This window comes from Lactuca virosa, chromosome 5 (genome assembly GCF_052849685.1).
Source record: "Lactuca virosa cultivar CGN04683 chromosome 5, Lactuca_virosa_CGN04683_v6, whole genome shotgun sequence".
In the NCBI taxonomy this organism is placed as follows: domain Eukaryota; kingdom Viridiplantae; phylum Streptophyta; class Magnoliopsida; order Asterales; family Asteraceae; genus Lactuca; species Lactuca virosa.
The window spans coordinates 390703562-390722203 of NC_136430.1; the positions used below are offsets into that span (position 1 = coordinate 390703562).

Below are 18642 nucleotides of genomic sequence, written 5' to 3' on the forward strand. Positions count from 1 at the left end.
TCTAGCTATAGTTGGGGTGGGACCCGTGGGCGTGGCCTGTTTGTTGGTATAGACTAAGTGAGACCCGTGGGCGAGGCCCGTGTGATTATGGAAATACAAGTGGGACCTGGTAGAGACCGTTCGGGTCGAGATATTGGATCCTGGTTTTAGTAGGGATGATTATGTGGTCAGTTAGTGGCACAGAGTGATGCATAGGCTAGAGTAGCCTTGTCAGTTCGACTCTTAGGAACCTGGTGGTTAGACCAGGTGTGAGACTGGCACTCTCAGCATAGGATGGGGATTTTTATATCCAGGTTTAGTAAAGGGTTGTTGTGAACCAAAATATTTCGGATGATATGCAAGTGTAAATCCTTGGATCTTCGGTTATGAATTATGTACCGAGTTGGCCTTTGATGGGAACTCGCATTGGAAATTACGAGTGTATATGTACAAGGTCTTTATTTCAGCAAGATTTGAATTAATGAACCTGTATGCTAAGGGCATCAACTGAAGGGTTCAGGGCAAAAAGGGATGTTTTCGGTTCGGGTGGTAGAAAAAGCCCTTTTGATCGTGTTTTGGAATGATTCTACCTGTGTGTGGGTCGGGCAAATTATGGGACTTGAGAATGATAGCAAAATCATATCAGTTCAGCAGTTAAGGAAGCAGTGGCTTGTTCAGCACTCGAAGGTTTAATTCCCAGATTGTCTCTTGTTGGTTTCATGGATTCATTAACATCAGGATGAGTCTTTTACTTGGAGGAATATTTAATCCCTTTGGTCAAGTGAAAAGATTCTGATAGCAGTGAATGGTCTGTGATTCTATTTTTTGTTTTTTTCCAGTGGGAACATCCGATAATCAGAAGTTGGGTAGTAAGTTTGGAAGACAAGTGGAATTGAATTAGCAGTGGTTCAGTATGGGCGGTCTGTCAGTAAGTCAGACAGGTTCAAGATTTCAGATTTTGGGTAGAGTATAAGTGGTTGTTCTGCAAGGGAATTAGTTTAAGTTGAGAAAGAATTCGTTCATCGTCAAGTTTTAGAAGCCCTACTAAGGTTGGGTTCAGTTTCATCTGGGAAGGTTGTTGTATGCTTGGGTTTGCTTCTAGGTCCACATCGGGGTTGTGGTTAAATTGCTCAGGCTGACCGGCGTGCCTGGGATGGTAAGGAATGATTTCGAGGACGATATCTAATTTAAGTGGGGGAGAGTTGTAACACCCGATTCAATGCAGTTTTCAGTTTGGACCTTAGGAGTGTTAATGTTTTGCAGAGTTGGTCCCTAAAGGGCAGAATTTCCAACTTCAGGAAAGCTGGAGTACGTTGGGGGTACTCCTTGTACGTTGGGCGTACTAGTGCATGTTGGTCGCGGATCTCATCCACATACGTTGGGCGTACGTGGAGTACGCATGGCGTACGTGAAGGTTAACGAAACCCTAATTTTAGGGCTTGTACCCTATATAAACCACATGATAGCCTCTTTTAGCCTTGTTTAACTAACCTCCATGTCTTTGAAAACCCTAATTCGTCCCTTTGCCTTTGTGTGGTGCCTTTGAGCTCTTGTGAAGCATTTTTGGTGTGTTTTGTGCATCTTGAAGAGGAAGGAGAAGATTGAAGACACATCCTTTGGAGAGGAGCTTATAGATCCAACTTTAACATCTTCATTTCGTGGCTTTTGAGGTATAAAGTTCATATCTTGCCAACTCATTTCATATATCTTCTCCTTGGCTTGTTTTTGGTTATTTTGGTACCTTTTGGTTGATGCTTGTGAGCTAAGGTCGTTTATGGAGTTATTTGTGTAGATCTGGACATATTTAGGATTCCTTTAGCATAAAGATGCAAACTTTATGGTGTTTTTACAATTATCCATGTGTTAAGCCATTTTTAAGCTCTTTTGAGCTCTAAATCCCATTAAGCCATGCATGCACCTAAAGTTGCCAACTTTACATGATAAGTCATCATTTGGGTTAAGATCTGAGAAGTATGGGGTAGGGGTTGAATGGATTAATTACTTTTGATGAGGTTTGGCTAACTGGGGAGTATGCTGGGCGTACAAGCTGGTATGTTGCACGTACTCGCCCCAGAGCATGTACGCTAAGCGTATGAGCTGGGTAAGCCCACCATACTCAGCAGATGGGCTTCAGAAATTTGGGCTTTCGGTGTAGGCCATATTTAGAATCTAAACGTCTAGGGCCTTGTTGGGCCATAAAAATTCTATTTTGGGTTGATGTTATTTTATTAGAATCTTTTGATTGAAGGCCCGTGAAGGGATTTGGGCCCAATTTGGAAAATTGGGCCATATTTGGACTTTGGGTGATTATTTCAGAATTTGGGTTTTTTGGACAGTTGGATTGGGCCCTGGCCTTGGGCCAAGTTGGGTAAAGGGTAAAAAGGTCTTTTACCCTAGTTTGGACTCTTATTGTGAGTCAGGATCCAATTATTAATTGGATGATATTTTGTGATTATAGAGTGGGGATTTTAGCTGGCCAGTAGTCAAAGATTTATTTGTGAGATTCAGCAGTCTGAAGTGAGTTTCCTCTCTAGGCTTATCGGGTCGAAGGCACCAATGTTGGCCCATGGTTTGATATGTTAGAATGCTATATGTCTGCATGACTCTTGCATGTGTATGCATTGGTATGTATGTCGAGCGGGGCTCGATGTCGGGCGATGCCCGATGACTGTAGTGTATGCTATTATCTTTGTGATTATCGCATGTGTTTGCAGGATTGTGTGTTTGTAGGCTGAGACGGGCCCATTATGCGAGTTAGGGTGAGGCCCTTTATACTCAGTGGGCGGGGCCCGTTATACGAGTTAGGGCGAGGCTCGTTACACACATTGGGTCGGGCCCGTTGATTGACATATCTGTATACCGGGTGGGGCCTGATGCCGGGCGAGACCCTTTTTGTATTTGCTATGTATGGTATAGGGTATTCTGGGGAACTCACTAAACTTTATGCTTACGGTTTTCAGTTTATGTTTCAGGTACTTATGGTGCAAAAGGGTAGAGCTCGGGGTAATTGTAGTGCACACACGATATAGTTCCGCATTTTCATGATAACTCAGATAATTTGTGATGTTTTAATACATTTGACCCCTTTTGAGATTTATGATGACGTTTTGGGATAATGTTTTATTTAAATTAAAAATATGAAATATTTTTGGGACATTACAAGTTGGTATCAGAGCCTCGGTTTGAGGGATTCGGACATACTCTCGGGAGTGTCTGAACTCAAACTGAGGATTTGGGAAAGTTTTTTTTCTTCAAAAATAAATTTCTTTTTAAAGAAAAAGGGTTTTATAATACAAGAAATGGTGTGGTGCATTCAATCGACCGAGCTCAAGTAAGTTTTCCCAAAACACCCATACATGTTATCTGATATGAGCTGAATTGTGAATCTGTGAACCGCATGCTAGTTAGGGCTAAGGATCTGCTCAGTGTTTGCATGATAGAATGTTAGGAGAGATGCCTTTGTACGCCTATTGTATGAGCTTGTAGTCTTGCATGATAGTATTGATCAGTCGGTGATAAACTAACCGAATATGTGATGTCTTGTAGGCTAGGAAGCATGAGATGCTAGATGGGGAATATGTATTGGTATCCGAAATTGCTAAGTGTATGCTTTAAAAAAAATTGTATATGGTTAGGATCATATAGCCCTAGAATGACTGATTTAGCCTTATTTCTTGTTCCTCATTTGGTTGTGGTCCTAGGGTAGAATCTTTTATTCGACAGTCTATTTGATCCTGTATATTGTATAATTTGCATGCGTAAGGCAACCGACACCGAGAATGGAAGTTCCTAACATGAGGTGTAGTATGTGAGTTGGATGTTCTTTGTTATTCTATGGATTGGAGTGATGCTGCACGAATGTTGCTTGCTTTGTGCTTTGTGGAACTCTTAAGTGATGTGAGTTAGTGTTAGGTTTTATTATATGTTGTGTCAAATGTATCATTCTGAAATGGGCATGTCCAGGTGACGACTAGAAGAGTGACACTAAGTTCGAACCCATGTGGCCATAAAGGATCGAGTCCAGATAAAGTATTGTTGCATAAGTGGGTTGGTTCTGACAACCTCACCCGATGTAGTACTAAATTTATCCATTTAGGGAGAAAATGATCAAGCCGATCTACAAAAGGATTACAAGCCTTTATTGGAGCAAAGAAACTTGCAGCTAGATTTACTACCTACCATGATGTGATTATATCACATTTGAACATGAGGGAAAGTGCCTTCTATGTTAAGTGTTTGACTCGTAAATACAAGATTGTAGTTTATTATAGAATCATTTGCATCATTCCAATTGAAGGTCATTAGAATGCAACCATTCAGTTAATTGTTGTAACATGGTTATATGTCGCCCTCCCAGGAACAAAGGATGAAGAATCAAATTATTAGTACGATAAGGATAAGATAGATGGGAGATGTCGTAGGTGTTAGTTCTTTAGGAACCTCTTGTAGAAAAAGGTTATCAGAATATGTGGTCACAAGTTCTGTTTATATCAACAAAATGTCAACTACGCACCCCTAAGCAGAGAACCCTAAGATTGGGTCAGACACGACATCACTGCATGATTGGATTGTTGTTGAAGTATCACGTACCTTAATAGAAGAATTACCCGGTGTCGTGGGACGGATCACTGACAGATTGGTCGTCGGGTTCAAGGAACAGATCACGTCTATTTGAACTATTAAGGAAGTTGTTAGGACCATTCAGGAAGGAGAGCTTGGTTTTGGAATACAACTAAGAAATAGAAACATGATCAATAACCAACTCTTTCAACAATAGCCAAGAAGCGTCATAGTACTATGCCAAACACTAGAGGCATCCGAATGTCGGCGTGTCCCAAGATCAAGTGTAGTAGGTGCGGACAAAAGGGGCATAAACGTCAAAATTGCACGCTAAAGGTGGAGTTATGCCATCTGATAGTTTCATTTTATTTACTTCTTTTTCTAGTTTATTTAATCATTAATCATCTCATTTTAGTTAGTCTTTATGCATATTTCCTCTTTTGTTATTTTTTATCTTTAATCGGGTTATTTCTAGTCTTTGAGTATGATTGCAGATTTTTAGAAGACTAATATGGAGCGGTGATGTTCGGGATTGCGGGATTCAAGCGTTGAGGAAAATGAAGAATCATGGGCTAAAAGACTTATGGAGATGATACAATCATTGGGCTTGTTGGTGAAATGAAGAATTGAAGAAATATGGGCTTGATATTAAAAGAAGATGGAAAACAACATTTAAAATTCCGAGAATTATTGATCGATCGAGTATTCGGGCTTTGGAGGATTTGTAAAAGACAAAATGGGCTCAAATTGAAGAAAACTTGAAGATTTGTGGGCTACAATCTAAATGAGAAGAAGTGGACCAGTGGCCTGAAGCAGTGCAGACCCAATAAATGGAAATTACCCATTCTCAGCCAGTTCACGCGGCCCGAGTGAGTTACTGCAGGGGTATTTTCGTGATTTTGCTTTTGGCTTATATTCAAGGAAGTTTGGTGGGACTCTTTTGACACTTTTGAACATCCAAAAATTGATCATTTTCTCTGGAGTTTTGGGAGCTGTGGGAGCACTTGAAGAACATTAAAAACATCATATTTTGCTCTTGATTCTTGCCACATGTTGGGTAGTTTTAACCTTACTTTGTTTTCTTGAGTTTAGCCATGCTAGGATATACTAATCTTGGTTGAGTTTGGTGAAATCACTTGAATGTTGGTTGAATGTTGAAGAACTCCATGAATTGTTCTTGAATCTTTATGAGAATGTTTTATGTTTTAACATCTTCTTTCTACTTGTATGTTTTTATTCGTGAGTTTAAATGTATTTGTAGTGATTAGTTGGCTAATTTCTTGATTAAGTAACGGATCTTTAAATTAGCAAGAAACAAGTGTTTATTGTGTTATTTTTCACTTCACAGAATCACAAAAACATTTTTATCCAACATGATAGTGAAAGAATTTGATTCCTCTTGGATTTGGTGACTTTTTGGTTCTTAATGCTAGTTAACTTTCACTAATTACATGCTTAATGGAAATTGTGACTTTAACTAAGGAAATTGTTATGAGCTTCTCTAGCTATTTTAATAACTAAGAAAAGTATAGGCAATCTCAAGGTTCTTGGATTACTATAACTAAATTAGAGATTTAAAACAAGTATTGCACCATTGGATTCTAATGATATGTTCACCAAATGTTCAAGTGAGGAAACCTTAAGTCAACCATGTTTTTCTTATTGATTTTACATCAAACTCTTGTTTTTGTTGAATTGTCTACTTAAATCTTAGTTTAGTTCTAGTTTTATTTCAAGTATTTCAAAAACCCAAAACCCCCATTTTTTGTCATTTTACAAGTATTTTTGCAAAGAGATTTTCATAGAGTTATAAAATTGAACCAATCTCCGTGGATACGATCCCTTTACCACTATACACTATTTTAGTGTACAAGATTTAGGATTATTTATTTTGTTGGCCTCGACAACCACCACCATCATTGTCACCAGCATGGCCACATTAGGGACGATTACACACAATTAGCAATAAGAATGATTCATATCCCAACACTTGCGGTTTCATAGGAAGATGAAGGAATAGTTATGCATTCGTTGGAAAGGGGTCTTGTGGTTGTTTCAATTCCTATCAAAGAAGAATAAAATAATGCTTGTAGAGAATTCAGATAGGATTTGAATTATGCTAGTATATCGAGTTTATGTTCAAATGTATTAGTTGTAATCTAGCAGAAATTGTTGTTGCTTGAAAGTTCTAATACATTAATAAAAAATCTTCTTGTACCCATTTCCTCACGCGTGTGCGTTAGTATATCTCTAAAACGGCTTAGTACTTGTCAGAGAACTTGTTCAGTTCTGGTCTATGATGTAAGAAGATTATTTGTTATGAGTACAAGCAGTAATGCTATAATGAGAATGTCGAAGTCATTGGATATGACAAACATAAGTTTCTTCAAAGTCATAGAGAGCTACAAAATACATAAGTAAAGCCAACTTGGGCTTTGATCAGTTACAAGTAACTGTACATAATGGGCCGAACCCAAGTGGGGGAGAACCAACCTTTCAAGGAAAAAGTTTGAAGGGTAGTTCGACTCTCGATTTCAACGTCGAGGTCCAGGAGAGTTGCAGCACGAATAGGCAAAGGTTATGCGAGTAACAGAAGAAGGAACTCTTCTGCTAGAATGCTCATAGGCTATGAGTTTCTTGGATTGCTTCTCAAGGAAAGGTTAGTCTTTCCTTCTAGGTGTTTAATAGGATTTCAAAAATTTCTGAATTCCCACGTGCGGATCAGATAGCCAAGGAAACTATCCATGTTCATACCTTCATAGATGAGAGATGTATCCTCGCAGCAGAGGATCAGGAGCTCAACAGGTGATGTAGTTTTTCATAGATGGCGTCGAGTACTCAAGGGTACATCAGACTTAGAAATCTTAGCTCATAGTAAGGACATTGTTGCCCTATTAGAGACGCCTAAAATACATTTACGTTGGATCGATATCAAGGAGAAAGCATTTCCTTAGTATGAACATTTTAATTCATCGTCTAAAATGTGTATAGAGACGCCTAGAATAGGATCATTCAGGATGGACATATCAATTAAAAGAAGCGGTAGTGCTTTCCAAGGGTTACAGATGTATCAGCAGTATGCATAATAGGATTGATAGATCAAGTTGTTGATCCAGTTCAACCAAACGATCTTGATTTTGTCAATAGCAATTAAAATTAACTAAAAGTCTCTAGCATAAATTGGCAAGAGTTCAATTCTAGAACTGACTCAGTGATTAAAATTGCATAAGCAATAGAAGTTGGAGATTCGATTGTAAAGAGACCCCGTCATATGTCAATAAAAGATAGACCTACAAGGAAAAGATCTAAGAATTTCCTCTGAGGCTTAGAACTACAATAAAACGGTAGAATATTGTCGAGGAACTGTTCAAGTTCTAAGATGCAAGGTTTCAGTTGGCAATAGAGAACACAAAAGGATCATGAGCGATTAGTATAAATTCCTACATATTTTCGTTCAGTTAAGGGTCACGCTAGGAAAATCATTGACTGAATGTCTTAAGAATTGCATGTGATGTGGAGGAGATAGCCTAAGAACTCTTGATCCAGCTTCATTGCATGTTTCTCGTTTGATTAATTGTTATATAGTAGGAACTAGTGTTCGAATGTCTATCTATTTCCTGGCTACATGCGGCTATGTATGTATCTAGGGATGCAACATTGTTATTTTAGATTTCGGGGTAGACTACGTGTTGGTTTAGTTATTCCTTTATCGATAAATGTAAGAGTTAATATAAAACTAGAACCAAGTTTTAGGTCGACATAGGACGACAATTAGACTTAACATCCGCACGATATAGATTAAGGATCTTGGATCGGTTTCAATCTCAAAAGTTTAAATAGAAAAGGTTTGTCATGATAAGTATATATCAAAGAAGGATGAAGATTGGGTTCCTTTAGGACGGTCGGATAATGGTTGTGAGTCTTTAAGACCACTGAAAGGTTGATCGTGAGTCTTCATGCCCGAAGGGGATGATGACAAGACCGATCTGGCATCGTAATCCTAGTAGTTGGATAGTGTCGCAACATATCGTGAACGGGCATAAGATCGAATTGATCAAACAATAATGTCACCTTGATATAGGTAAAGAAGTTAGAGCCCTACAAGAAGGTTATTGGTAAATCATAATAATCTAGCAGGTTAAAATATAAGCAAGCCTTATAATGAGCCTGTCACCAATATTAGAGTATTGGTTCCAGTGTTTTCAAGTCAGTAAACATGTTATAGTAGTTTTGGTTAAAATTTAGGATGTTAGAGCACCTGAAGTAGGTTGTAATACCGTTTTTAATCTAGATTCGTGCGTGTTTTAAGGATATGCCATAAGCCTTTTAGGAGCACGTTCTGAAAAAGCGGAGTCCGTTAGGATGTCATAGATAAATATTCTTAATTCAATTTTCTTATATGGAGTCGACAGTGTTTCTAGTCAAAGGAACAAATCAACATTTCATGTTTAAAGGTGGTCGTTTTTCAAAGATGATAGATTATGAAAGTCCAGACCGACAAGTTCCCGGTTTTCGAAAACTTCGCGAGGATTTTGAGAGTACGTCTACCGTAGAAAACTAAGTTTTATGGCTAAATAAGTACAAATGGACGAATTCGATGCGATAACACTGGCTAGATATTAGGTTGATCTCTGAAACCCCAGTAGGATAGTGTGTAAATATTATCTTAAAGTGAATATGGACTAGGATTTCGGGGACGCAATCTCTATAATTAGGGGAGAGCTGTAACACCCCGTTTTCCCTTAGTAGTATAAACAATTGGTCATGAAAAATAAACATTTTTATAAAAGAATATTTAGGATAGATAGTCTTGACAAAAGTCGTAGTAGTCGTAAAAGCGAGAGCATATATATAAAGAATGCTTAAATTTGACTTCATATGAAGAAGTTGTGACTTTTAGAAGTTTCAGCACAAGAATATACGACATAGAAACCGAAATAGAGATCGGTTGATTGTTAGGAAAAACAATCTAAACAAGAATTGAAGATCTCGTCCATATGATTATGTCGATATAAAGACAGTTGAGAACGAAATTCATATGAGAAAGTTATGATTTTTATACGGACTTTAACAGTCTAAGCCTGTTAAAAATATAGCTTAAAAAATAAAGTGAGAATTAGCCGACAAAATCTAAACGAAAGTTGTAGATTTCATCGATAGCTACGTGTGGATATAAAGAACGTTGAAAATGGAGCTCGTATGGAGAAAATACGAATTTTTGAAGAATCTGATAATCCGTACGTGTAGGCGCACGTCGAGAAGGTGTGTGGCGCACCTCTCACAGACCACTAGCTTGCCGACATGTGTCGCCACCCAGACGATGCCATAACAGCACCCCTGACCAAGTACGCGGCGCGAACCTGACCATGTACGCGGCGCACGTCCCGAATTTTCCTATAAATTGCTTTCTTCAGCTAATTCACTCCTCACAGTTTTTCCAAATTCTCTCTCAACTTCTAAGATCGGTTTTTGAGGTATTACTTTAGTATTTCAAGAATATTTTAGTTTAGTAGTACCCGAGTCACCTAAGATCGACGAGTAGAAGCTCTCAATATTGAAGTTCTACCAACGCAAATCCCAGTTTTCGCTAGAAACTCTCTGTAAGTTAAGCTACACTTACTATGCTTTAAGTGTAACTTATAATTATATTAATTGCCATTATTATGAAGGTGTAATAAGATTTATTTGTAATTCCAGTTATAATACTGATTAATCTACTTACGGGAGAAGAGTCTAGAATGGACACGTTGGTTTGGTTGTTGGATTTCCGGAAAGTTATATGTCGAAATGGTCCTGCGTCCCAATTGTCCTGCCTGGCTGATCCTTATTTGATAAAAATCTTAGTATTCATTGGGATTAGTGAAAGATCTAACTTTCAATACCATATTTCTATAGGTATTAATAAGTTACAATATTATAGGTTAATACTTGCTAGACATGTTACTCATCAGTTGGATTGCTAGTAGGATCACCTTGATTGCTGTCAATCGTATGAGTAAATGTCCAGGTGATTTTTCTCACTATATTATGTGCTCTAGTATATATCCTCTATAAGTTAGGATATAGTTACCCTGTATTATGCAATTAGGTCATTAGACTAGTTTAGTTAGGTGGTTGTCATGTTGAATTTTTTGTCTATAACATATATGTGTGGATATATTATGTGGTGAGTTGAGGGCGGCCCAACTTTGTTATGAAGGCCAATAGACTCGGGCAAACTAGCATTATTCTAAAGGCCAAATTAAGGACCAGCTATATGTTGTAGGAAAAAAGGGCGGACCAGCTTCGTGCTGAAGGCCAAGGGCGGACCAGCTTCATGCTGAAGGCCATTATGTGTATGCATTGTATATGTATTGTGGTATATGGTATTTTGGGGAACTCACTAAGCTTCGTTCTTACCCAGTTGAATATAAATGTTTTATCAGGTACTCATGTGAAGGGCAAGATTCGAGTGTACACACGCGCATTCACAACATGTTTCCGCACAATGTAATCGTACTTTGATATATTTTAATATATGAAAATGAAACATTTGTCATGAAAAACGGGACGTTAGGCATTCTTAAACCATTTTTGTATGTATCTTAATAAGAATTGCTATCATTTGAAGTATTTACAAACATCTCTTACACACCTAAAATGTATTTGAGTATGTAAACTAAATGATAACATATTTTACTCATTTTTTAAAAGAATGTACAATACCATATGAAAAAATTTACATTGGAAAACCCAATTATTTGAATGAAATTTAACGTTCTTAAAAGAATTTGAACATAAAAAAAATGAAAATTACACAATTAAAAAACTGAACAAAATTTATAAACATCCACAATGAACTATTTCATAAGAATGATTAAAAACCATAACTTTTTCACAAATTGTTTTACAATGCACCTTTTCATACACATCATGCTTAATTTTGCTATATCCTAGAACTATAAATTGGATTTCTAGGTATATATACGACGAACCTAACCCAATTTATAAATGAATTCAAAAAACGATATTTATTATTAATTCAAAAACCAACCATGTCAAGAGAGATGGTAGATATTATTTTATCATAAATTCCAATACGACATAATGCTTGTTTGCAAATAAAATTATTGTACAAGATTAGAAAAAATAATAACTTACTCTAAGATGAAAAGAACAACCTGGAATGGCGGAATCAAGTAAATAGTAAGGGAGAATGGAGGAGACCATCGATAAAACTATAACATCCAAAAAATCAGAGTAACATTTTCAAATTTTCAAAACCAATCCAACGACCACAGTTGTTTACAAAACATTGTTTCCAAAAATAATAGTCACAATCAGAGTATCCCAAAATCCAAAATCATAAAACCAAGAGGATGTGCACGATCACGCCTTTGCTTTCCCACGATCGTCTGAAGTACCTGAAACACTAAACTGAAACTCTAAGTCAATGCTTAGTGAGTTCCCTCAAAGTACCACACACAACATATATAACATATACAATCATGTATGTTAGGTCCAATTAGTCATCGGACTAGAATACCTTCGGGTCTACAACCATCAGGTTGGATTACCTCCGGCCCAATCAGCCATCGAACTGGAATGCCACTATACAACGGGTCTAATCAGTCATCGTACTGGTATACCCTCGGGTCCACAGACATCGGGCTGGATTACCCCCGGTCTGTTGGCTCATGAACATAACAGTAAAGCCTCAACCCAAAATTGTACTATGTCGACATACGCAACAGGTAAACATATAAACATTCAACAGGCAACATGCAGATCTACATATCACTACCGCATAGCAACATCCTATATACAAGGATACAAATCTAACATATCAATATAGCATAACAACATCCTATATACCAGGATACAAATCTAACAAATCACTACATCATAACAAAATCCTATAAAGCAGGATACATAAACTAGTGGGCGGCATTGGTGCTTTCGACCCACAAGTATAGTGAGGAAAACTCACCTCTCAGTCTGAAAAAGATAGCTGAACTTGACACTGCTCTGAATATCAGCTCTACGAGTCACCTGAACACCAAATAGTGACCAGACTCAAATACAACTCAATATACCCAAAATACCCTTAGGTCAAGCTTGGTCAAAGTCCTGGACAAAGTCAAAAGTCAAGCGAGTCAACTCAGCTGAGTACGCCCAACGTACTCAGCTTGTACACACGACGTACTACACTTCTTGACCATGATACGAGCTGTTGACAACACACGCGCAACGTACCATCAGGTACGCCCGGAATACGCATCAGCCAACTTCTCTTTCTAATAATAACTTAATCCATTAAGCCCTTTCGTCTAAAATCCAGATCTAGTACTCAAATGACGTTCTTAATCATAAAGTTTCCAACTTTATAAGTTTGCATGTCTAGAAAATGCTCAACACAAATACCCTAACTTGTCATAAGCTCTTAAGCTCTCAACCATTTGCGTGGAAGGGAATAAGGGACTAAGGCTACATTTTTATAACTCTAGACACTATAAAACGTCCAAAAAGGACAACCCATTTGTCTAGAACATGCCATACTCAAGAACACCATAGTTTGGGGACAAAAAGCACATAATAGCATCACACAAGCTAGATCTAACAAAATAAGCATCAAGGTATAAACTTTATACTTTCTGAAGATGAAGAAAGGTGCAAAACTTACAGATCAAGGTTGCTTCAAGCTTCCAATATGTTCTCCTTTCGTTCTCCTTCCTCTAAGAACACCAAAAAACACAATAATGGCTCATGGATGCTCACAAAATGGATTAGGGTTTTATAAGTACGAAAATAGGGATGGAGGCTGGTGAATGAAGAAGGTCTTAAGAGTTAAGGATGTTTAGATAGGGTCCACACCCTAAAAATTAAGGTTTGGCCTTCAACCACGTGCGCCCAGCATACGCCACCAGCCCACACGATTTATTTTAATGCCACATGGGACCATTTTTCCAAATAATTTTCATAATAAGGGTCAAAAGTGTAATTACCTAGAAACTAAGATGTTACAAAAACAGAGTTGGAGCCGGACAAAACTCAAACTCTGATTGTAGAGGAATTGAAGGAAGATACACCTGAAAGAATTTCGTTCGTAACACTACAATAAAGTCACACATCAAAAGAAAACCCACATACTAAAAGAAAATTCTAAAATTGCAACTATTGTAACCTAGCCAATGACTACCTTTTATGAGAACAATAAACACACGAAAATACCCATCTTCATCCCGATCTGAACAAGCCACCAGTCATCATCATTTTGAGAATGAACCTGTAATTTGGATTTAGAAGAGAGAAGGAGTTGTGATCCATATTAAGAGAAGGGGGTTGTGATCGAGACACAAGAGGAAGAGTTGGTATCACCATTTTTTCTTAATCTCAAACCTACATCGATAAAAAGAAGGGGAGGTATTGAATCTATGATCAGATCTCTCCCAACTAATTTGAGATTGAATTAATTTTTGAAACTTCAAGGGTTGATCAAGAGAGAGAATAGAGCAATGATTTCAGGTCACAGGGGGAAAGAAAAATGAGAAGATTACATGTAAAGGAGAGGACGTCGGCGTGACTAGCGATAATGGTAGCTAGTGAACAGCGGCGGCGTCATCTGAATGATAGAAGGAGGACAGACGTTAAGAGTGATGGTCGGGGAGAAGCGAGAAAGAAGAAATCGTTGGATCCCTATAAAAGAAAAAAAAAACATGTGATATAAGGAGAGAGAGAGAGAGAGAGACTTTCCTAATTTTTAGCTTTTTTTTTGAATTAGTTAATTGATTTATTTATTAATTTACTAATATGCCATTATCAGTATTTTTAAAATGATTATTTGATATTAAGTTATACATTCAAACAATACATGTCTATTTAAAAATCATCATCATCATATATATATATATATATATATATATATATATATATATATATATATATATGCAATTATCAATTAACAATTGAAAGTGATATCCTAATTGAGTTATGACAAAAAGAGTATCAAAACACATAAAATATTAAACATTATACAATGAATCTGTTTTGCCCGAGCAATAAAAACATTAAAATAAAAAATAAACTACTCAATTTCACATGTTTGGTTTCTGATAGAAACACCATATCATCATCATCATCTTATACTTTAATAATAATAATAATAATAATATAATCTTGGTTTCTTACTCTAAATCGTAACCCAATTATTCTATTGAAAACAATAGATTAATAAACTATCCCCACTTGACATCTTTATTCTTAAGGATATAGACATGACTTTAATATTCAAACTTAGAAGACTAAATATCTGTTAATCTTTCTTCAATATATTTATGAAAATTTGTAGTTGGAAAGTAATTAATTTGATAGTGAATAGTTAATAAAAATCTTCTAATTAACCTTTGTTCAATATATTTCAAGAAAATTTGTAGTTGCTCAATATATCTACAAAGTGAAAATTTGTTCAATATATTATGGATTAATTAAGGATAGAGTCAATAATTTCTTTTTAATTGAAAAATGACATATAATATAAGTGTATCTTATTATCTATGTCTAATATGGAATAGTAGTTTAGTGGTGGTCTTAATGTAATATCTATATGAGTCACAGGGTAATATTTATTGGATTAATGTATTTTATAAGTTTGATAGATGGTATTATCTTATTATCATCCAATATGTCCTTTTTAATTGAAAATGAACATATAATATTATCGTACCGTATTATTTATGTCTAACATAGAATAGTAGTTTAGTGGTAGTCTTAATGTATTATCTATGTCTAGCAGAGAGTATTGTGTTTTTAAAATCTTGTTGTTTTTTTTTTTATGTTTGACCGATGATATTATCATTTTTATAGTATTAGTGTATTCTATAAGTTTGACAGACGGTATTATTGTATTATAATCTTATTGTATTTTCTCTGGTTAACATATGGTATACTCTTAGTGTATTATAATCTTATTGTATTTTCTCTGGTTAACATATGGTATACTCTTAGTGTATTATCTATGTATTATCCTACTATAATTTTAATGTAATTAATCTATCAGACAATGCTATTTTCTTTTGATAATCTTGTTGTATCTCTCTCTCTCTCTCTCAAATAAATGACATTATCTTATTGGAATCTTATTATATTCTATTTGCTTGGTTTTGTATGAGTATTATCTTAATATAGTATCTCAGATACATGATGTTATCTAATACTCTATATGTTTGAAATAATATTTTGTCTTACTATGATTGCACTATACCATCTCTATCTTATTTTGTTAAAAAGAACACAACTTTATTGTTAATGAAACCATAATATAGAGATTTTTATGAAGATCATCTGTCAATCAAAGATTATTTTCTAAAATCTCATATATGTAAATGATTGTTGTTATTTTACGTAAATATTTGACTTTTTTGTCTTTTTGTATTCAAACGATTAAAGTCATGGATTTTCCATAAATAAGACTAGAATTTCAAGAATTTAAATAAGACTTCTCATATGTTAATAGCAAACCTTAACCATTTATGAGAGACAATGACAGTCAGTAAATCGATGGTAATCAACAACAATTGATGACGGTCAACTATACATATAGATGAGAATTAACGACTATGGAATGTTACCTTCCTCATGTTGGGATTTCAATAAAAACTATGACCATTATAAGGTTAAATCGGGATCAACTCAATCTTTTTGCAATAGAGGAAAGGAATTATTTGACCAACATGATCAACTCAAGATTACAGATCATATATATCTTTAATCTAACAGTTTAAGAATCAACTAATTTTATTACATTTTGATCCAATCTTATAAGATTTTTGTTGGGTTTTATTCAAAATCATTTCCCAAAAAAACGTTGAAAACAGCAATGGAAGTTTAAAAATACAAATAAACTTAAAACTCTTTTTCTAACCCACCATGGATCATTTTGCAAAGCATGAAAAAATTAATTCAACCATAGAAGGAAAAGTGTTACAACCTTTGAAAACTTTGATTCTCATAGAATATGGAAGTTCATGAAGTGATGCATGAAGTTGTTGGATTAGGTGTCTAAGACCATAACTATAATTGGTATGTATTTGACCCGATAGTAGCATGGTTTCTTTGGGTTGCCTTCACAGGAGCAACTTGATAGGATGGATATTTGAGAAAGATGTTATTTTTGATTTATTAATATATTACAAGAATAATATATTAATTGAGAAATCATATTATTTAATTGGTATTTATTAGGAATTAATTTGGAATTAATTTAGTGATCAAAAGAGACTGATTAAGTTAGAGGACTGATTAGGTAAATCAGTAATACATATAGTTTGGGCTAATGATCCATGTTGATTAGGGATGGACTAAATCTATGTGAGAGTCCATGAAGATTTAGTCCAAAGTGTAACACTAGTCAAAATAGGTCAATAGACAATCACATGTGATTATGCCAATCATGTAATGTGATTTTGTTAAACTAGTAATATGATAAGAGTTTTATGTAGTTCATGATAAATCCTAATACAAATATGAACTTTCTTTATGATACAACTCAAAGTATACGTCCATACGATTCCAAAAATATAGAGAATGTCTGAATCTGACTTCGCATGAAGAAGTTATGATAAACCGAACACTATAAATCTCTATAATAAGAGGAATTTAAAATAGACTTAGAATTAGCTATTGGAGTCTAAAAGAGAGTTGTAGTACTTGTAAATACCTACGCGTGCATATAAAGAACGTCAAAAACGGAGTTCGTATGTGAAAGTTACGACCTTCCGAAGATTCAGCTGTCAAAAACCCTAATCTGACTGAGCTCACGACGTGAGCACAGAACTCACGACGAGAGGAGTCATTTATCCACATCTCGGAATCTAGAAGGTGTGTGACGAGGCTGCGAGGGGATAAGTTCCAAACTCACAACGTGAGCAAGGATATCTCACGACGTGATGAGTCACATGGCCACCTTCCGAAGCTAGGGACGCAAATGGCAAGTTTACGGGGATAAGATCCAAACTCACGACGTGAGCCTTATAAAACTCACGACGTGAGGGTCCAAAATCCTTACTATAAATAGCAGGTCCGACTTCAGCCATTCTTACACCTAAACTTCCTTCTCCTCTCTCCTTTGTTGAGACCATCTTGCATCCCGAGCCCCGACGACCTTGTACGCTGACCGTTTCTGCTTAGATTACATAAAATCACGCTACTAGGGTGAGTTTCACGGCCCCACTTTCTAGTATTTTGGGGGAAAACGCATGCTAAATATTATATATATGTTATTATTATGTCTATATGATAGTATATAGTTATAATAGCCGGGGTATAGTTGTTCTAAATATAATATTTTGAATATATACAACTATTATCAACTTGTCAGCATGTTAATATACTAATGTAGATATTGAGTTATACTTAGGATTCTATATATATGTTGTGTGCAATATAGTTCCGAAGTTATATTCGGAAATTCAATATGTTAAGTTATAAAGTATGTTGCTATTATTGGTTTTATGTCAAGATAAAACTTGGTATGTTATATGTTGTTATTGTTAGTTTTATGTCAAGATAAAACTAGGAACATTATATGTTGTTATTATTGGTTTTATGTCAAGATAAAACCTGGTATTACTTCAAGATATAGCTGTTATACTGCCTAAATGTTATGAAGTTAGGAGTAATGTTTAAAAGCATAGTCTAGTAACTTAGGGTTTTAGACATGAAAATGCTTTTGTTGTTAGACCTATAGGAAGTCGTTGAAGTCTACATGAGTAATTGTATTCATCAACTAAGATTGGGGATCTTAGCAGAAATCCTCTGAACTGTAACCGTTAATCCCGTGTGAGCGAGGAAGTCGTGTATAATTAGTATACGGGTTGACCACCCCACTTGTGACCGTTAGCTACAGTCAACCAAAAGCGAGTGATGAACTATCCTTTTACTTGTTATTGTTCCAGCGTCGATGAAGCGTACGGTGCTGTTCTCATGGTAAATCATGAGTGTGTTTGTTTCTCATGGTAAATCATGAGTGTGTTTTATCAGAGGTATTATGTCACATTCGCGGTTACAGGCTCATGGTAGCAAATTGTTAGAAGCATTATACTTTGTTGTATACAAGTATTAATGTTA

At 35.8% G+C, this 18642-nt stretch overlaps 1 long non-coding RNA gene across 3 annotated transcripts; it reads right to left on the bottom strand.

Moving 5' to 3' along the window:
* Positions 1-11784: 11784 nt before the first annotated feature.
* Positions 11785-14201, bottom strand: LOC145117384 (uncharacterized). Of its 3 annotated transcripts, XR_013712638.1 has the most exons (5): positions 13718-14201; positions 13524-13607; positions 13202-13253; positions 12509-12570; positions 11785-11950 (listed from the first exon to the last, which is right to left on the bottom strand). It is a non-coding gene; the product is annotated as an uncharacterized LOC145117384 (long non-coding RNA). The 3 variants fall into 3 exon arrangements; XR_013712639.1 differs by having other exon boundaries at positions 11785-11942; positions 13524-14201; XR_013712637.1 differs by having other exon boundaries at positions 13524-14201.
* Positions 14202-18642: the final 4441 nt, after the last annotated feature.